Genomic DNA, 22,268 nt, shown 5'->3' on the forward strand with positions numbered 1-22,268 from the left:
CTGAACCACAAGAAATCTATCACTGGGGATGGGAACAGAGTCCTTGTCCCTTAAGTGGAGGGAAAAAAGAATGTTTCTTTAAAGATGACTGGCAGAAAACTGACTCATGTCAGGATGGTGGAGGAGAAACAGAACTGGATCTGAAATCTGGCAGACCTAAATTTGAATCCTGGCTCTGCCACTTGCTGGCTGGGTGACCAGCAGTGAATGAAGTATTCTCTGAGCCTCTGTTTCCACTTTTACAAAATAAAGATAACAATATAAAATATGAGTACTATGAGAATTAAATTATAGCGTGTATTTACAGTGCCTGACACATAAAGGCATGGAATGACCGCTCTGCCCATGCAAAGCATCATGCGGCTCTCTCTGACTTCACATCTCCACGTGAGAGGATTCGGGCAGCAACTTGACAGCAAATATGCCCCATTTTCTTTTCTCCAACAAAGCTCAGACTTAACCTTTTCCTCAGCACACCTCAACTTCTTCTCTCTGGGGCCCAGTGGGCTTTAGAAGTTAAATCTGTGCTTATTCCACTTCTCCTAGCAAGAGACCAGGAATGAACAAGCCTCTAGCCTTGTAGCAACTGTGTTACTTGGGCTAACCCACGTTAATGTCACGGGCGACTTAACATGGATGACTTATTGTCTTAAGCACTTTCTTTTTTTCTTTTCAGATGGAATTTCACTCTTGTTGCCTAGGCTGGAGTGCAACGGCATGATCTTGGCTCACTGCAACCTCTGCCTCCCAGGTTCAAGCAATTTTCCTGCCTCAGCCTCCCAAGTAGCTGATATTACAGGCATAAGCCACCACACCCGGGCAAGTTTTGTATTTTTTTTTCATAGAGATGAGGTTTCACCATGTGGGTCAGGCTGCTCTCGAACTTCTGACCTCAGGTGATCAGCCTGCCTTGAACTCCCAAAGTGCTGAAGTGCTGAAATTACAGGTGTGAGCCACCGTGCCCAGCCTTATGCACTTTCAAAACCAACTTACATCAAAGCAAGACCCAGATGTAAAAAAAAAAAAAAAAAAAAAACAAAAAAAAAAAACTTATAAGGGTATCATCCCTTTCTTTCAGCTCTGTTCCTGTTAATTTAATTCCATAAAAAGCACGTTTTAGAAATCACTTAGTCTATTGCTGTTTCCACTAACCATTTCTATAGCCCAGAAACCTTTAAAATAGCCATTCTGCTAGACTGGGAAGTCCCACCTCCTCTATGAAGCGTTCTCTGGTTGCCCAGTTCACATCGTGCCCTCCCTTCTCAGAACGCCTGCAACACTGCTAATCAGCACCATATGGCTTAGCAGGGAACGTTGTTCTTGCTCCATAGTGCTGTGCTCATCTCTCTTGATTGTTATGAAGACTCTCGTTAAGGGTTGCCAGATAAAATACAAGATGCCCAGTTAACTTTGAACTTCAGATAAACAACAAAAAACTCATTAGTATATCTCAAGTATTGCATCCCTTTTTTTTTCTTTTCTTTTCCTTTTTTTTTTTTTTTTTTTTGCCAAATCTGGCTGCAGTAAGGCCAGATTCTTATGCTTCTGTATCTGCAACAGCATTGCGGAGGTGAGACTGTTCTGGGCCACACCACAAATAATTACCGATATCAACAACAACAACAATAATGGCTAACATTTATCAAGTACCAAGCACTTACTGCCAGACACGAGGCTAAATACCTTACGTCTACCATGTCAAGGAGAGGGTCCAAAAACCATGTACATAAATATATCATTGACAATGCAAAGTCAAATATTTTTTAAGGCAATGTAGCTTCAAGATTGAGGGGAGGCACTCTAAGCCACATAGCTCAGCACTGTCATTTATTGTCCTTACCACCTTGGGCGTTTTACCTAATCTCTCCTTATTCTCTTCATTTATAAAATAATGATGCTAGTAGCTCTTTCCTCCCGGAACTGCAGTAAAGATTAAAGTAGGTAATACACAGCTGGGCACAGTGGCTCATGCTATAATTCCAGCACTTTGGGAGGCTGAGGCAGGCGGATCCCTTGAGCTCAAGAGTTAGAAACCAGCCTGGGCAATATGGCGAAACCCCATCTCAACAAAAAAATACAAAAATTCACCAGGCATGGTGGCATACGCCTGTAGTCCCAGCTACTTGGGAGACTGAGGTGGGAAGATCGCTTAAGCCCAGGATGTTGAGGCTGCAGTGAGCCAAAATCACACCACTGCACTCCAGCCTGGGCAACAGAGTGAGACACTTTCTCCAGAAATTAAAAAAAAAAGTAGGTAATACGTTAAGGAAGTGGCAAGGTGCCCAGCACATGGTAAATTCTCAGGAAATGGTAAACGTTGTGGTGCTAGTGGAGATGGTATCGTTCTTATGGAACCTAGAGGAGGAGCTCTTTGGCCTGAGTGTTCAGTAAAGCCTTCAAGGACTGATAAGTGTGACAAGTCAGGTGTATGTAAAAAATTTTTCTTTTTCTTTTTGGTGTCACAAAGAAAAATTAGTACTGGGACAAAGGATCTCTCAGCAAAGCCATTTTTTTTACTTCCTGCAGAAAGGGTACTCCCATTAGCAATCTTGCCATGAGAGTACAACAAACAAAGGAAAGCAGACATATTTATTTCTTACGAATTTAGGGTCATCCTTATTGCTGTATCTGATATCCATTGGCTGGAGCCCGACCTCACAATCTAAACTAAAACCCGATTGGCTAATAGCTTGAAACTTTACTAAACAGGTAAAAGCAACGGAGAGCAAAAAAAAAGAAGTCCAAATAAGGAAGGGACATAGGCTGCGAGCTGGGACATGCCTGTGAGCACATCCAGCATAGATATTTCGGTTAAAGTACAAGGACATAGAATGTACTATGTTCCTGTAAGCATGTCTAACAGCTACATTGGATAGGGCTTTTAGCAAAAAGGCAAGGAGGCTTTTGAAGAAAGTGTTTAAAGCAAACTATTATTTCTAATGCCTGTGAATTTTTCTCAAACAAGAAAGGAAACTTTGAAAAGGAACCTTTTTTTTACTTCCCACATCGGGGAAGAGTCCCAGGACAGCAAGAAAGTGGAAGACCTTTTTATGATGTGGTAGGTAGACTTACCTAACTGCCTTAATTTGCAAGGGATTAATTCAAAACCTTGTTTTACAACCAAAATGCTCTGTTAATCTAAATAAACTTAACAGTCCTTGTAGCTTAAAAATTTGCTATTGTGGCGAGAGCAATTGACAGGTCTTGGGACACAAGTTGAATATTCAGTGACATGATTCTTTTTTAAGGGAAATGGCAGGGATAGTTCTGACCATTGATATCCATCATTGCACCTCATTTCTAAGCTTATCACAACAAGATAACATTCACCAAGGTACTGAGATATTTATTGACTATTTATCTATCAATTCTCAATAAAGAGAGTTGTACTCTCTTGGTAATGAATCTTGAAGATCCCCTCCAAAAGTTCCTTTTGCCCTTTCTCTCCTGCAGTAGGACTTGGGCACAGAAGCATGGACCCAGCGCTTGGGACCTTTTGCTGGATCAGTTTCTGTTGAGGCTTCTGCTCAGAGCTGAGGTTGTGGGAATGAAACCAGAGAGGGTGCCAGATGGCAGGGTGTGGGAAGTCTCAGGCTGGAAAAGGATGGCCAAAATAAACAAGTGGCTGGAGGTCTGAAAAATGAATGGATAAACATCCAGACCAAAGTCAACAGTGCTGGAGAGATCAACCCGGTCTCTGCAGCCGGGTAGGTTTTGACATGTGAGTTCAGTCTCAAGTCCTTGAAAGAACTTTTGTGCATCTGATTCTTAAGCATCCCTGCCTTTAAAGCGGCTTGTGGGGAGAGATCACACAGTTCCTGTAGCAATTCAGGAATCATTAGATTTTCAGCAACATGCCTATCTGTAACGTTTCTGCTTAAAAATCAGTAGATGACCGGATATTCATTGATACTAAAGATGTAATGTTAATTTTTTTGAGTATAAGAATAGTATTTTTAAAAGAATTTTTACCTTTTTAAAAGAATTTTTTTTTTAGACAGAGTCTTGCTTTGTCACCTGGCTAGAGTGCAGTGGCACGATCTCAGCTCACAGCAACTTCCACCTCCTGGGTTCAAGTGATTCTCCTGCCTCAGCCTCCCAAGTGGCTGGAATTACAGGAGTGCACCACCACACCCAGCTATTTTTTTGTATTTTTAGTAGAAACAGGGTTTCACCATGTTGGCCAGGCTGGTCTAAAACTCCTGGCCTCAAGTGATCCACCAGCCTTGGCCTCCCAAAGTGCTGGGATTACAGGCATGAGCCACCGCGTCTGGCCTTTAAAAGAAACTTTATCATTTAAAACTACATATTGAACATCTACAGATGAAGTGATACGATGTGCATTTTCTTCAAAATCATCTGGGAATGAAGGCTGGGGATTGGCCAAAAATTGACAATTTTGAGCTTGCAGAACATTACATTATTTCCTCTACTTTCATATATAAAAATTTTTCATAATACAACGGTTTAAATAAAAGTTGTCAAAGATGCATTTATTTTTGTCTCATAGAAGGAACCAAAGTAGGATCTGACCAAATATTTGTTTTTGTTTTTGTTTTTTTAAGTATAAAAGATCCCTGTTTTAGGTTGACATCAAACGCGATGAAATGGAAAAGAAGCAGAATTAACCATTTGGAGATAAGACATAAACACTTTACACACCTGAATACTTTCTGCCACTGTAGCTGTGCTTTCCTATAAGGTCACAGGTAATATGTGTAGAATACATTTGGTATTCTCCAGATAACTGGATCGCGTACACCTCATTTTGGGAAACAGCAAATTCAGAGAGTACAATTTATGGTGTAGGCCTAAGAGATGCTTCAGACTAGCAGTTATTACTTTGTTGGTTGGGGGCCCATTTGCAGTTCAGCGGGGTCTTGACATAGACTGGGCAAAAAAAGGAAATAACTCCGTGAAAATAAAAACTCTGGCACACTGACCAAAAAGTTCCTGCTGGAATTCTTCTCTGACTCAATTCACTTCCTCCCAGTCTTCTGGTATGATGGGGTTTTTTTGTTTATTTGGTTTGTCTTTTCAATCCCTGATAAATTTGAATTACAGTCACTCTGTGATGTGTGCTGTGGAGAAAAGCAAAAAAGCAAACTGCTTAGAATCCTTGTTTAAACTGGAATCACTGATTCAGCTTTGAAAGTAATACATGATCATTTCCTGGCCAGCAAAAGACCCCAAATCCTGTGTGACCCATTCGTATTTATGCAACTAAAATGCCTCCAGTTTATTTGTTGTTGTTGGGGGCTGGGTAGAAAGGTCCTGCTGTTTCTCTAAAGTATGGTTGGCACAGGCATGGACTCTATGATGTTACTTAGTTTGCAAACGTTGTTAGGAGACCAGCGCAATACATTGTTTTTAATGCAGTGAAGAGTCCGATGATACACAGCTTGCTCAGCACGGGAAGGTGCCTGGCTGCTCTGCCAGCAGAGTCCAAATCAATTATGCTCTAATCAGGACAGTTTCCGGAACTGGTCAGAGTGAGGTTCGGAATGAAAAGGAAAAATTGCTATTTCTCTCCAGATCTTGTTTGCATCAGCGGACTCCATCTGAGACACATCCTGCTTGACCTCTGGCGTGGCGGGGGAGGGGAAATGATCTGTTTGACTTTTGACTGTCACTGATCCGAGGGCCTGTTTTTCTCCAGGAAATTCTAGGATTATTAAAACTTAGTCATCATCCTCAGTGTAAAAGGACACACAGGCTGAGCTATTTGGGTTTCTCAGAGTAGCCGGTGAAACACTTGTTCAAAATGCTGAGTTTGACGCAGTCTCTAGGAAGATGCTGTTTAAACAAGCTACCCAGGTGATTCTGAAGTAGAACTCAGTTCAAGAACTTCCATCAGGACTGGGCACAGTGGCTCTCACCTGTAATCCCAGCACTTTGGGAGTCCGAGGCATGTGGATCAAGAGGTCAGGAGTTCGAGACCAGCCTGACCAATATGGTGAAACCCTGTCTCTACCAAAAATACAAAAATTTGCTGGGCACAGTGGCAGGTGCCTGTAATCCCAGCCACTCAGGAGGCTGAGGTAGGAGAATCGCTTAAACCTGTGACATGGAGCCGAGGTCGCGCCACTGCACTCTAGTCTGGGTGACAGAGCAAGACTCTGTCTCAAAAAAAAAGAACTGCTCAAATCCAGGGCACTGGCTCCAGCCAGGCCCAACTCTTCTATTTATACGCTAATACTGGGAAACTTTTTTAGAGTTTGGGGCACCTAGAAGAAACCACAAAAAAAGATGCCTCTGTTTATGGGCACAGGAATGCTTTAGGACACCACCTTCATTCATTCCTAGGGGGCAGATAGTGAGAACCTGGCCTAATGCGGGTCACCCTGCAGGCTACCGTCAGACCCTGACCAGCTTCCCACCAAGGCCTGTCAAGATGGGAAAAACAAGGGCAAAGTTAATTCACTCAAATGATTTTGCGATTATTTTAGCTGTATCTTTCTCAAGGTCCTACAATAGCTTTTCTTTTAGAGATTTATTTCCAATTTATATGTTTATTTTTTGAATGGTTAATACCTGATACCCCTGGTACAAAATTTAGAATGTTCAAAAACCTCCTACCTTGACTATGTGGGAACCTCCTTCCCATCCCAAAACAGTTACTGATTTCTTTTTCTTCAAAAAATGCTCTGTGCATATTCAAGGAGATACATGGGTAGAAACTCATTTCTAATTAAGCAGGTAGCATCTTGCTTAACAATATATTGTGGAGATACTTCTATCAGTACATTGGGGGAATTTTATAAAATTAAATGACAGTGATGATATAGTCGGGTATTTTTAAAATGCCTTAAAGATTGCACATACACACACACCACAAAATCACACACATACACACATATTTGGCAGCCCCATACCAGAGCCCCAAAAAAGTTTTTACATTTTTTTCTAGTCCATGAAATCTAAAAGCTAAAGCCAGTGTCATAATACTAATGAAGAATAATAATAATTTTAAAATTATGTTATTGTAATATAATATCATATCATATATAATACATAATAATTCTTTATTAAGTAATAGTAAAAAGGTTTCAGACTCAAATAGGTTGGAACTTAAGTTCTAGTTCTGTTATCTTCTTGTTCCAAGAATTTAGATAAGTGGCTGGTTTCTCTAAGCCAGTTTCCTCACTTAGCAAAACTGAAGGTGGGGTGAGAAATAAAATCTCCCTCCTGAAGTTGTGAGGAGTGAATAAATAATGAATAGAAAGCACCTGGAACCTTGAACTTGAAGGATTATCAGTACGTGGGGCACGGCTAAGATAGCTGGCAACAGAAAAGAGCTGCAGAGAGGTGACATTAGATAAGGACTGATAGTGCTCATTGACTTTGGCAGCTGGAAGATCAATGAAGATTTAGCCACAGAGCTCAGGGGAGTGTTGTGGGCAGAGATCAGAGCTGGCGGGAGGCGTGGCGCGACGGCTGGTGAGGAGAGGAGGCGGCTGGTGCTGAACACGCATCCTTGTTGAAGGGCTGCACTGTGTGCTCCAGCCTCAGAACAGGCAGGAGTTCTTAGGCAAAGAAATACTGCCTGGCAACCAAAAAGAAGATTCTTTTTGTTTCTTTGTTTGCATTTTCTGAACACCATGAAGAGATTATAGAGGGAAGAGTGATATTTCTTTAAGCCTCACTTCTTTCTCAAGGACTTACTCATATTCTGCTGCTGTACTGTGTTTCTTTCATGAAAACAGCCCCCACTAATCTTCTCCAGAAACTCTTTCTCGATAGTCAGTTCACATCTTCCTCTTCTCCCGACTTCCTCTCTGATTCTCTCCCAAGAAAGCCTAAAGAACCATTGGTCTAGAAGACAGAATCCTTCTCAGAGGGCAGAAACAATTCATAAATACACAATCCTCTTTGGCTGTCAACAGCGGGGTGGAAAGGGTAGGAACATTGCTGGGTAATAATTTTGGTCCCTTTACAAATGAATGAATGATGGGTTAAACTGAGCCAAACCCTGGTTGGGCTGCAGAGACATATGCAATGTGCCAAGGGTGTATCTGAGCAAAACTTTGAGGAGCTGTGAGCAGACTATGTGCCCGTGACAACCAGTGTGCTGCAAATTGGGTGATCACAGGTGCCTTGCTGGACCAGCAGGAGTGATAGATACTTCGGGATAGGGAGCATTCCAGGACCTCTTCAGTTAAGGGATTCAGTTCTCTTTCCGCATAGAGCACTGGCTGTCCAGACCCTGAATCACACACTGTGCTATAACATGCTACCTTTTTCCAATTCTGAGTAAGCCATCCATGGCCAAAGCCCGACTGGAAAGTTCTGGGAGAGTCCTGAGCATCAGGCCCAGCATCCTAACACACGATGGGCAAAATAAGACAGGCACCAAGGGGAAAGGGCCAGTTGCTCAGCTCTGAGAGTATTCCAAGTTCCTTGGAAGAGAGATCTCTCCCCGCCCCCTCCTTCTGGAGAAAGCAGAAATGTGAGGGATTTGACCTTCTATTAAACTTTGTTATTTCAAAATAATGCTCTGGTTTGCTTAAAGGTACAGTGCAAATAATTGGGTTCACATGTTTCACCAATTCAGACGAAAGATGAGGGCCAATCTGCATAAGTGATGACTCTTTCTTACAGAGAAGCTGAAGCTAGACGAGGCAAGACAGTGTAGTTGCGGAACTGCTGAGAGCCAAGCTTTGGGATTAGACAGACCTTGTCACATCCTAACTCTATCGATTAATTACTCTCTGTGTGTCTTTGGGCAAGTTGCTTTATCATTGTGAACAATAGTTTCTATCTGCAAAACGAAGACAATAACGGTACCAGTCCTGCGTGGTGGCTCACACCTGTAATCCTAGCAATTTGGGAGGCCAAGGTGGGCGGCTAACTTGAGGTCAGGAGCTTGAGAGCAATCTGGCCAATGTGGTGAAACCATGTGGTGGGCACCAGTAATCCCAGGTACTCAGGAGGCTGAGGCAGGAGAATCGCTTGAACCCGGAAGGTGGAGGTTTCAGTGAGCTGAGATTGTGCCACCGCACTCCATCCTGAGCAACAGAACGATACTCTGTCTCAACAAAAAAAAAAAAAAGGAAAAGAAACCAAAAACCATACCTACTTCATAACGTTGTTGTGAACAAATGTATAGGCACATGGCATTGTGCCAAGTAGAGTATCTTTCACTAAATAGCTTCTATTGTTACTAGGGGTTCTTGGAGAATCAAATTTTATGAATGTGTAAGAATTTTCTTTTTTTCAGACAGAGTTTTGCTCTTTTGCCAAGGCTGGAGTGCAATGGCACGATCTCGGCTCACTGCAACCTCCGCCTTCCAGTATCAAGCGATTCTCTTGCCTCAGCCTCCCGAGTAGCTAGGATTACAGGTGCCTGCCGCCACGTCCAGTTAATTTTTGTATTTTTAGTAGAGACGGGGTTTCACTATGTTGGCCAGGCTGGTCTCAAACTCCTGACCTCATGATCTGCCCACCTCAGCCTTCCAAAGTGCTGGGATTACAGGCGTGAGCCACTGCACGCAGCCATGAATGTATAAGAATTTTTAATAAACTTTTAAATTTTGGGTTAATATTACAGCTACAGAAAATTTGCATAGATAGTCCAGAGAGTTAGCATCTACCTTTCGCCCAGATTTTTTTAATGTTAACATCTTAACATTACCGTGGTACCTTTGCTAAAACTCAGAAGTCAGCTTTGGTACTTTGCTACTGACTAAACTCAACATTTATTTTTATCCACATTTCAGTTTCCTGTTCCAGGATGCAACCTGGAATATCACATTACATTTAGAAGAATGTTTTTTAATTAGCACAACAACCAACATTATTAATCAATCAACTAGTGTCTCCATTCTCGAAACCTAAATGTGAGGCCAAAGACGGTGGCTCGCTCCTGTAATCCCAGCATGAGGGTTTGCTTTGTTGCCCAGGCTGGTCTTGAACTCCTAGCCTCAAGGAAACCTCCTGCCTCTGCCTCCCAAAGGGCTGGGATTAAAAACAAAACAAAACAAAAAAAACCCTGAATGTACCTTTCAAGACCACTTGAGAGGTCTTGAAAATCATTTATTCTCTTAAGCAGTTTTTTGCAAACTTGTTGACCTGTTAATTGGCATAGTACATCTTTTTTGCATGGTTAGTGAAATAGTCAAATACAGGCTAACATCTGCCTGAATTATCACAATATTCAATATATTTGGATTTGAAACTCATGAGGTTTTACTTTATAATCATGTCCTACAAAGAGATGAGGTATCTGGCATTTAGTTCGTGTTCAAAAATCATATGTTTCTCGGCTAAATGTAAAAAGGAATTCAGATCTCCTGACTGCTTGATATGCTCACAAGCACAGCTAGGTGTAGTTGCCATGAACTGGGTCTTGTTTTGAATGATCCCTTAGAGCTTAACTTTGCCTTTGTACAGAGAGCCTGTTTGCACAAGACTATACTGAATCTGAGCAAATAAGACTTACTATTTGGCAAACCGTGAATTTCTCTCCCACCTTTCACTCAGCAAGCATTGTCCCTTAGGGGCAATCGATTCTGATGTTGAAAATAATCAGTTTTGCTTTCATCTCTGAAGAAAAAGCTACTCCTGTGTGTGAATTCAATTTCTAGGAAGTTAGATGTATAGTCGTGGTCTTTAATAAACAGTAATACAGCTAGTGCTTGACTTACGACCACGGTCGGGACCGCGGACCGGTCGTAACACGATTTGGTCGTAAGTTGAGTAGGCTATATGTACAGTTGAAATGGTGCATGCGGAGATGGTAGTGCTGCCGGAAGCTGGTCCACACTGTTGTACACCCAGCTGGGCAACGTTTGCGCTGCCAGACACGGAGCAGTCGTGGCTAGCAACTCTGGTCGTAAAATCGAATGGTCATAAGTTGCATAGGTGGTAAGTCGATCAATACCTAATTGAAAGTGATAAGAATCACCAGGGTGGCTGTGCCAATGAGAAAGACAGAGATATACTGTCCAAGCAGCTGTGAACTTTATAGTGTGACCAGGTGGGTCTGCTGCAGCCCTGCTGGGACCTCAGGGGTAAGTTATTACAAGACAGGCGTGGTGCGAAGGTGCGGCTTCCTTCACCAGTATTGAATGCGGATCGCATCCAAGGCATTCATTTAGCCATTCTTTTATTCAACTTAAAATATCTGTCAAGTGACAACTGTAGACCATCTACAAGATCACTGTTACCAAAAATGTGATCTGTGGAGCATCCGTTGACCCTGGAGCTTGTTAGAAATATAGAATTTCAGGTCCTATCACAGTCCTCTGAATCAGAATCTGGATATTAACAAGATCTGTAAGTGATTCTCATGTCCATTAATATTTGAGAAGCACTTGGCCGGATGACAAGTTTAAAGAGCCAGGATCCTGTCAGGAGACAGATGATACATTTATTGAAGAGACTATTAATGAAAGTTCAGTTAGACTTACAGGAGGACACCAACAAGGAATGGTGATGCGCCCTAGAAGGAGTACCAGCAGGAAGTTGTTACCATCCCTGCAAGAGATGCAGCTGTAGGAGTGGGCTATGCAGGAGAACCAATGGTCTTGAGTAGAAGAACGCATTACCAAACTGTGCCTTGGCAAGGAGTGAGCTACGGAAATAAACAGCCCAACCTTCCTCTCATTCTCCAGCCAGTGCCTCCCAACCCAACGCAAAGCCAGAAAGCAAGAAAGTCCAGTCAGTGCAGTTGGTAAAGTTCGGGTGCCCAGGGCAGAAGGCACAGTGGGGAAGGGTGGGAAGTGCCTCTGGGTGGGGCGGGGGTGGGGTGTCAACAGAAAGTATCCCTCATACCACCAAGTGTGGCCTTTAATGTCAATAAATTTGTTCTACAGAAGTATTTACATATGTGTGGTTTAGACGTAAAGATAGTCCCTTTTATTCCAATTTATACAAAAACTAGATTTTTTTTTTTTCCGAGATGGAGTCTTGCTCTGTAGCCCAGGCTGGAGTGTAGTGGCACGATCTCGGCTCACTGCAACCTCCACCTCCCGGGTCCCAGTTCAAGCAATTCTCCTACCTCAGCCTCCCAAGTAGCTGGGATTACAGGTACGAGCCACCATGCCCAGCTAATTTTTGTAATTTTTAGTAGAAACGGGGTTTCACCATGTTAGCCAGTCTGGTCTTGAACTCCTGACCTCATGATCTGCCTGCCTCGGCCTCCCAAAGTGCTGGGATTACAGGCGTGAGCCACCGTGCCCGGCCCCTCAACCCCTCTCTTAAAAGGTTTATAATTATACAACACAGCATGCACCCAGCCAGTTGTTTGGTTTTTTTTTTGAGATGGAGCCTTGCTCTGTTGCCCAGCCTGGAGTGTAATGGTGCAGTCTTGGCTCACTGCAACCTCCACCTCCCAGATTCAAGTGAATCTCCTGCCTCAGCCTTCTGATTAGCTTGGATTACAGGTGCCTGCCACCACGCCTGGCTAATTTTTTGTATTTTTAGTAGAGACAGGGTTTCACCATGTTGGCCAGGCTAGTCTCGAACTCCTGACCTTGTGATCCATCTGCCTCGGCCTGCCAAAGTGCTGGGATTACAGACGTGAGCCACCACCGCCTGGTCAAAAACTAGATTTTCAAAGTGGCCTTGAATTTGATATTCTAGGATTCTCCCAGATGACTCTTTCATAAGCAGAGCAGATTTCTGAGCAATTATCATGTGAAAGGCACTCAAGTGGGTACCAAGACAGAGATGGAAGTATTAAAGACGGTCTCTGTTTTCAGAAATTTGCAATTTTAGGTAATCAATGCTTCCTGCATAAAACTTTGCAGACAGGCTCACACCAGCAGCCAGAGTCCAGTAAAGCAGTGTTCTGAGTTGAGACTCTGGAACTAGGCTGCAAGGTTTGAAACTCAGTCCTTACTTACACTAACTGTGGGACGGTGGATGTGCTGCCTAGCTTCTCTAAATCTTTGTTTCCTCCTCTGTGAAGCTGGGATGATAAAAATAATTACCTGAATTACCTGCTTCAAAGGGTTAAACGAGTTAGTACACAAAAAGTATTTTTAGTGGTCATCAGCTAGCACACTGACAACCCTATATGTGTTAATTATTGAAAACTAAGGGAGCTATGCCTCCAGGGGCAAAGGTCTAAAAAGCAGAGTATCCAACCAATGATATAAAGTTCTGCCTCAAAATGTATTAAAACATGTCAATCGAAGGAGAAAAACAATGAGCGAATAATCACAGAGTTGGCACAAGGATAAGGAGGCATTGAAACACCAAAGTGTGAGAAACCCTGACCCCTGGTTACTTCCAGCCCTTAGACTCCGTGCAGTCCCTGTCTGAATATCCTTAGAGGATTAAGAGTCTTTCAAAGCGGACAGAGAGCTTTTTGGTTTAGAGGAAAATGAAATGTTAAATATAAAAATAGGAATGCTTTTAAAAATGGAAGTTGGTTGGGTCTTCAAAACTAACTAAAGGAGTTCTAAATATGTATGGGGAAACAGCTACTCTGAGTATCAAATGTATTACACACCCGTGCCAGTGGAAGTCATGTGCATATATCTGAGGGCAGAAGTCAGCTCTTGGGACTTTGTTGAGTTACCTCTTTGTCAGGATTCCCAAATTTTTGGGCTCTTTTTGTTAGATCCAGCACTGGTTTTCTTACGAACTTTTGACCTACATTGCATTTCCAATCTCCAGTCTTTTAGTGGAAGGCCATTAGTGACTGGTTAAATACAGTGTGCTAACACACACACACACACACACACACACATATGTGTGTGTTCATATATTACATTTCCAGACCAATTGAATTATAGAAGGAACCAATTTGAAAAGTTATTGAATTAAAACCCTAGAAGACAGAGATGGGTTTTAGTGTTAGTGGTTGGCATGGCAACTTGATGTGCTAGAGAGTAGTATGTGCTGAGTTCATGTCGTTGGAGACTCTGACAAGTTCAAGGCCAGGGCTTTTGCCTCTAAATCTTGTTGCCAAGGTAATGCCGCATAAGGCCAGAGTCCACTGAAATGAATACCTCTGACAGCTCATGCCAGCAGGAGCTATCTGATTCAAAGGGATCTTTAAAAAAAGAAAGAAAGAAACAATATTTTAACAAGAGCAGGAGGAGAATGCAAAGGCGGGATATTGAAATATGGGCCACAGAAAATCTGAAAGGGAAACAGCCAGCGGATGCCAAGAAGTAACTAAATAATGGGGTCTGTTTTATTAGCAAGAAGCTGGTGATGTGTGAAGGTCTGCAGGCAGCCCTTCCAGCCTGCCGGGCCATCTTGCATGCAAAATGATACTGCCCCAATTTGGTTCCCTGGCTCATGTTCAGCAGAATGATTTCATTTGATTGGTGGCCACCCTCCTCCCGGTGGCAGACTTTCACAGATTTTCTTCTCTGATAATACATTAAGGAAAATGGTTTCTGAGGGGTTGAACACATTTCCCAAGATGAGAAGGGAATCAACAAAAATCTCAACCCAGAGTAGAGGCCACCAAAATGCCAGTGCCGTCAGCCACTAGAATGGCCTTTTTGATATTCGTGTGATTCATGCCCCAGTGATTTCTGAGTCAGTGATTTGTAAGATCATATTCTTACAATCATATTCACGATCTTATGAGATCCTCATTTTCCTAGATTTCTGTACTAATTTACCTTGGATTTAATTGTGATGAAGCTGTGGTCCTTATGCTCCAAGCATGGGGAAGAACAAGTCCTTAAGCACATGATCTTATTTCCCACAGGGATTTGACCCAAGCATTGCATGAGCCGTCTCTCCTCTACACTTCCAGGGATTTAATGGAGATGATCAGTAAATGGGGATATGTGGCTAAGAGGGTAAGAGGTGGAATCTGAAAGGAATTCAGAATCCCAGATCAGCAGTTCTAAAGTTCCTACATATTCAGATTAGAGTATTATTTCATAAGCAAGTAAGGGAATAAAAATTTTCTAAGCTTATCCTATGCTATACAAATAGCTTATACTGAATAAGCCGTACTGGAAAGTACTAATATATTGGCCCTGGAATTACTAACAAAAATCCATCTACTGCCTCTCAAATGATTTGCTGAGTGACATTGGGGCACAGTATTTAACATATTTGGTCTCTGTTTCTTACGTTTTAAAACAAGGTAGATTATCCTAGCTGTCACCTGTAATGGAAGTTCTCCACCTGGAAGGTACAGCCAGATCATGGAGAGAGATTTTAGAAATTCAGATTCCCTAGACCCCACCCCAATCTCTACTGAGTCAAAATTTGTCCTTTCCAAAAGCTCTACACATGTTTCTGATTTGCATCTTTAAGAATCACCAAATATAATGGATAACTTATAAAGATGAGCAAGCTGATATATGTGAGTTGTCATAAGCTCCTCAATCAAAGAAAAAGGGTACTGCTAAGTTCAGCTTACATATTTTTTTCAGCTTATGTTTTTAATATTTAAAACAGGGCAAAGAAATTTGGAATGTAGGAAACTTGGCATACATAAAGTGGCTACATTTCCCTCTAACATTTGAAGTATTTAGAGATGTCCAAGCTTTAAATGAAAAGCTCTTTGAAGTATCTTTGTTCATGGTTTGCAATATTCCCTTCAGTCTTTATTGATCTGGACAGGATAATAATGATGTTTATCTAATGCTTACTGGCACTCACTCTGAGTGCTTTATAAGTGCTAGCTCATTTGATCCTACTTCCTCTTACGCACATGCTGTGAAGAGATTAAGTAACCTGTCTAAGGCCTCGTGGGTAATAAGAAGTATAGCTGGGCGCGTTGGCTCACGCCTGTAATCCCAGCACTTTGGGAGGTCAAGGCTGGCCGATCACAAGGTCAAGAGATCGAGACCATCCTGGCCAACATGGTGAAACCCCATCTCTACTAAAATACAAAAATTAGCTGGGCGTGGTGGTGTGGGCCTGTAGTCCCAGCTACTTGGGAGGCTAAGGCAGGAGAACAGCTTGAACCGGGGAGGTAGAGGTTGCAGTGAGCTGAGATCATGCCATGCACTCTAGCCTGGTGCCTGGTGACAGAGTAAGACTCTGTCTCAAAAAAAAAAAAAAAAAAAAAAAGAGGTGTAGGTAGGCTTTGAACCCAGAAACCCCACTCCAGAGCCCCACTGTTAATCACTGTGTTATTGAACCACTTGATGGGTCAGATGTTTCAAATGAATTAATTTTTCAACTATTTCAAGCCTAGATAGTATATGAATTTTTCCAGGCCTCAGATCATCATATTTTAAAGTATGAGGATTAGACTTCCCGCATCAGAATCACCAGAGGAGCTTTTCTAAAATGCAGTTTATAGGAACTACTCCCAGGCTTATTACACTAGAATCTCGGAGTGCAAGTGGAGACTAGGACATTTAGAAAATACACTCCTTAGGTGATTCCTGAGCCCAGTGAAGTTTAAGAACCACTGGCCTGTATCAACATTTGTAGGTCACCATCGTGGGGAATGAGAGTAGGTAGAACATCTTGGGAGCTGCGGGAACCAAAGCTGCTTTCCAGAATCAGATATTGGGCACTGCCTGGGGCAGAACATTCAGTCAAGTGGCTAATAAATGGTCTGTGCAAAGCACAGCTTCTGCTCGGGAACGTGGTTGTTGTCCTTCACGGAGGAGAGCCAGCAAAATGAATCTGCCTTCAGGGCCCGGATCTCATTTCTCCTCAAGGGGCTTGTGCTTGGTGGCAGGGCTAGCACCGGCCTGGAACTTTGATGTTTTCCTTTTCACTGTCCAAATGCTACAGAGACTGTGTGTCACTACATACACCGTCTCTGGTATAATGGCAGAGGCGGGAGCAGACTGCTTGGAATGCAGTCTGGCCCCACTGGAACTTTGAATTGGACTGGAACTTACAGATACTAAGAGTTCAATTGTGGTGTCTTTTTCAGATGGGCAAAGAAAAGGAGGCCAACCCAGAGGGGTTGGTGTTTAGTACTTTGGAAGAAATCCATGATGATTTTTTAAGGAATTGAAAGTTTTTATGAGGCTTACTGAGGTATCATTTAGATACAGTTTATTTTACCCTTTTTCAGTGCACAATTCAATGAGTTTTAGAGAGTAGCTATACTCATCATCATACTGTCATCATATACCATCATTGCCAGTTTGATAAGTTTTGACTAATGTACGCAGTCAAGTCACCAACGTCAAGTAAGATAAAGAACATTTCCATCTCCCCAAAAAGTTCCCTAGTATCCCTTTGCAACCAATCCTACCACATCTCCCCAGCCCTTTGGCTGCTGTTGATCTGCTGTCTGTCTGATCCCAGAATGTCACATAAGTAGAACGTTATAATTTACAGCCTTTTTTTTTTTTTTGCTGTATGTCAGTAGTTCTTTCCTTTTTATTACTACATATTATTCTATTGCATGGATGTGCCACAATTTGTTTATTGATTCCCCAGCCGGGCGTTTGGGTTATTTTCACTTTTTGGCAGGAATTGACATTCAAATGAGCTCTAATTCAGCAAGCATTGTGGAAAATGAGGTAGTTTATGTTTATAGCTTCTGATAAAAATTATAATCACATGGAGATTCAAACTAACACCTACAGAAAAAAGAAGTCTATTTGTGACCCTAGAAACAAATGTGGAGGAAGGGGATTCGGTTAAACTGCATTGGTGTAGTGATTAGAAGAGTATCTCATGCCCTTGGAAAGCCCTAACATGACACTACCATGCTGAGGCACATGAGGGCGCTGTAACCAACCAGCATTACCAAACACCATTCTTACAAAAGTTGTTTTTTAACTTATTGGAATGCTTTGTTGAAAGCTCCGGTGAATTCTCACCCCCACCCTCGGTCTCGTTGGCCACTCTTGAATGGTAGAAAAAAACATTGGCATCAAGTGAATCTGTCTTTGACTAGTCCTCGGGGGATTACTGTACCAACCACAGCTGTATGGTGAGGTTCCTAGCTTTCCTATTTAAACTCACAAGGAAAGGCTCCCAAAGGAACTCTAGATTAGAATACCTCATGATCACAAAGAAAACTGGGATTGTCCCTAAAGTTCGTTTGTATTGTTGTTGTTTTCAGGCCTTCCCCGAACATAACACACAAATATTAAAACATAATTGCTGGACAACATTTTAGAAAGACTTGTAACTCCTTTCTCATCTCAGCAATTTGGCTGGTTGAAAGTTGTTTGGTCTTCAGTGAGAACACATGGACACAGGGAGAGGAACAACACACACTGGGACCTGTAGTGGGAGAGGAAGAGCATCAGGATAAATAGCTAACATATGCAGGGCTTAATAACTAGGTGATGGGTGGATAGGTGCAGCAAACCACCATGGCACCTGTTCACCTATGTAGCAAACCTGCACATACTGCATGTGTATCCCAGAACTTAAAATAAATTAAAATAATTTTTGTTTTTTTGAGACGGAATTTCACTCTTGTTACCCAGGCTGGAGTGCAATGGCGTGATCTTGGCTCACCGCAACCTCTGCCTGCTGGGTTCAAGCAATTCTCCTGCCTTAGCCTCCCGAGTAGCTGGGACTACAGGCACGCACCACCATGCCCAGCTAATTTTTGTATTTTTAGTAGAGATGGGGTTTCACCATGTTGACCAGGATGGTCAACCCGCCTCGTGATCCACCCGCCTTGTCCTCCCAAAGTGCTGAGATAATAAAAATTTTTTTAAAAAAGAAAGTGATTCATTCTTGTCAAAACAACCACAACAATCAAATCAGAGGGAAGCTTTCTTTATAGCAAAGCAGCCAGGAGAACTTAGGGTTACTGGTTTGGGCCTCTGAATGGCTATTCAAAACAAACCAAAAAAACCTCTGGATACACTTAAGATTTTTTGAAAATCAATGACTCATTTGTTACAGAGTAAGCAAGCACCAAATAAAAGACACTTCATAAAAATTGCATTAGAATGTTCTGGTGGGATTCTAAATGAATTTAGCTGGGAGATGGTATACGATTTTTGTGCAAGATCCAGTAAGGCTTAGGGATTCCTCTTTTAGAGAAAGAGTTTGATTCCTTTATTTGAAAGAATGTCTTTCCAAGCCCTTTCTATAATTAATAAAATGCTCACTTGAAGAAAGATTTATTCAGTCAAACTTATCCAACCTAAAATATGACTAATAATTTCAAGCAGAAAATTATCTCTGGCTGTCATATCCAAATTATACACAAACATGGCCTTAAAATTGGGTAGAAAATAGTGGAGAGATGACTCTAAAGGCAGGGTGTGGCTCTGGTCTAGATTCTTTAAGCAGTTTCACCCCATCTCTCACCCAGAAGGACCAACCTGATGTTTTCTTTATTCCTATTTGAGTAAAACTCTGAACCACTTGATCAAAACTGGGCCCTTCACACAATCCCATTGTGGCCCTTTCAATTTTCCAGTTCCAAAGGCGTTTTCCCATTCTCTCCTTACCTTATTCCTTGCATCCAAAGCTCACTGGCTCTCTGCATGTGCTGGTAAAGGCATGGACCATGAGTTGTTTCTGGCTACATGATCTTGAGTATGTTACTTAACCTCTCTAAGCCTCAATTACCTCCACTATAAAATAGAGGTTATATCTACTTCAGGCCCCCATACTGGTATCTATCCAAAGTTGTTGAGAACACTAAAGATAATGCATATAAAGTGATATAATCCAGCATCTGACACACAGTAAGCCTTGGGTAACAACATTATTATTATTATTAATGCCCAGTCTGGTCCCTTTCCCTATGATCTGACTCCCCATCCTGGTAATCCATCCTCAGAGCTCCCTGGAAAGAACTTTCTTAGTCAACCAAGCCCTTAACCACTCCTATTTCTGCATCTCCCCTGAGGATTGCCCTCCTTTCCCACCAGGGTTCACAAACAAAATATAGTCAGTGCTAACAATCTTGTCCCATCCCATATTAAGTTGTGCTAAGGCTACCAGGAATGGCCATTACTTTAGGTAACCATCAATTCTTGTAACTTTCCCTTAAAGGTGGCACACACTTCATCCCATTATAAATCTCTGCACTATTCATGTTTCTCTCCCATAGGGGAGAAATGTCACTTCAGTAGCATATTCTGCCCATCAACAATCATCTTCTTATAAATGAGAGGCAGAAAGAATATGATGTGAGTGGACGGGTATCCTGTTCAAGGAGGGGAAATGCTGTTTCACGTCATTTCAGTTATGTCCCCAGTAAGCAATAGAGTCAAAGCACAAGCTGACAATTATAGCTCTAAGTTTTGCCAGAGAAATGGAACAGAAGAAAAGGAAATCCAAAGAGACCATCACCCTAGTTTTTCGAAACTGTCTTTGGTGATAATGTCCTGCAAAAGATGAATGAGGAGAAACAAAGTGCCTCAAAATAGATTTGTTAATATTTTCTTTGAATAATGGGGGAGGGGTGTCCTACAGACAATTCAGAATGACGTAGAGACACGTTGTCTTTCCAGTCGGTTTTCCTGATTAGCTTCTGTGGTGTTTAGGAGTGTGGATTCTGGATCTGTCCAGTTAGTTTGGTATTCTGCCTCTTCCCTTTAGCCTCCTGAAGCCTCAGTTTCTCCATATGTAAAATGGGCATGAAAGCATTGTCTACCTCAGTGTTGTCATTAGAATTAAATAAGATAGTCCATTCATACCACAAGCACAGCACCTGGGAGTGGGAAAGGGGATGGGAGATGAAGGAAAAGAAAATAATATAGTAAAATTAGGCTGGGTGCAGTGGCTCATACCTGTGATCTCAGCACTTTGGGAAGCTGAGGTGAGTGGATCATGAGGTCAGGAGTTCGAGACCAGCCTGGCCAACATGGTGAAACCCCATCTCAACTAAAAATACAAAAATTAACTGGCCTTGGTGGTGCACACCTTAATCCCATCTACTCAGGAGGCTGAGGCAGGAGAATTGCTTGAACCCAGGAGGCGAAGGTTGCAGTGAGCTGAGATCGTGCCATTGCGCTCCAGCCTAGGTGACATAGAGAGACCCTGTCCCCACCCCACCCCCTTACCCCGCAAAAGAAAAAGAAAATAATATAGTAAAATTAAACAGAGAGAGGCCTTATCCAGACTAGTGATGAAAGGATGCATGAACCCACAAGTATGATTTACTCAACCCCATGCTCCTGAGGTCCAAGAAAAGCTGTAAGGAGAAGGAGCTTTAGCACGTGGACTTTGCTATTGTGTTTGTCCATTAGCACCTCTTGGCTTATTTCCTCTTTCTCCACTGTGTCTGATGTGGTGAGTTTGCTCAGCAGCCAAGTTCTAGAGAAAATGAGTAATGAACAAAAAGGAGCCAAAACAATTATATACCCTTAGAAGTAAACGCACATACTAATGAGATTTTAGAGGCTCTTCATCAACCCGTTGAGATTGCAGAGGTTGACTGGTCTGCTCAAAGTCATGTAGCTAAGGAGTAACCAAGTCAGGACTAGCTCTAGGGGTGTCCTAGGGTTCTCCTCAGTACATCAGGCTGCAGGAGGAATCGAGATAATAATAATAATGTTACCTTATATCATATTTTAGGCCAATGCAACGTGAAAGAGAAACTTCTATACAAGTATCTTTTAAAGTCCAACTCACAATAGGCTTTATACTTTAAATGGGTCACTCTTCATCACCATGGTGATTCTTCCAAGTTTTCCTGGAATTATCAGCTGTTTTCTAATAAAGACACTCCCCAGAACTTGCAACTGCACCAAACAGATAAATATTTCCCAGTAGAAAATACTTAGCTCCTCACTCAGCTTAGTCAGCAATTGCTTTTTTTCTCCATGTCTTGGGAAAATAGCCAAAAGCATGCTCCATTTGCTTTAGATATCACAGAGATCTTTAAAAACTTCTTGATTCTACTGATGACAAGCTTACTTCCTTGGGTTTTATGTGATTTATATACTGAGAAACACCCACTTTCTTGCTTTCTGTCTTTCTAACTGAGCAATGAGTAGATCACAATTTAAAAACATTGGAATAGTATGGCAGCTCTTCAAACAATTAAGGAAGATTTACCATACGATTCAGCAATCTCGTTTTTGGGTATTTATCCAAAAGAATTAAAAGCAGGATCTTGAAGATATATTTGTACACTGTGTTCATAGCAGCATTATTCACAACAGCCAAGAGGTAGAAACAACCCAAATGTCCTTTGACAGATGAATGGATAAACAAAATGTGCACATTATTCAGTCTGAAAAAGAAAGGAAATTCTGACGCATGCTACAACATGGATGAACCTTGAGAACATTAAGCTAAGTGAAATAAGCCAGTCACAAAAAGAGAGACATACCATATTATTCCACTTATATGAGGTATCTAGACAAGCCAAATTCGTAGAAATAGAAAGCATAATGGTTGTTGCTAGGGGCTGGAGGGAGAGGGAAATGGGGTGTTGTTGA

This window comes from Sapajus apella, unplaced genomic scaffold (genome assembly GCF_009761245.1).
Source record: "Sapajus apella isolate SASKATOON/1434 unplaced genomic scaffold, GSC_monkey_1.0 scaffold13, whole genome shotgun sequence".
NCBI lineage: Eukaryota > Metazoa > Chordata > Mammalia > Primates > Cebidae > Sapajus > Sapajus apella.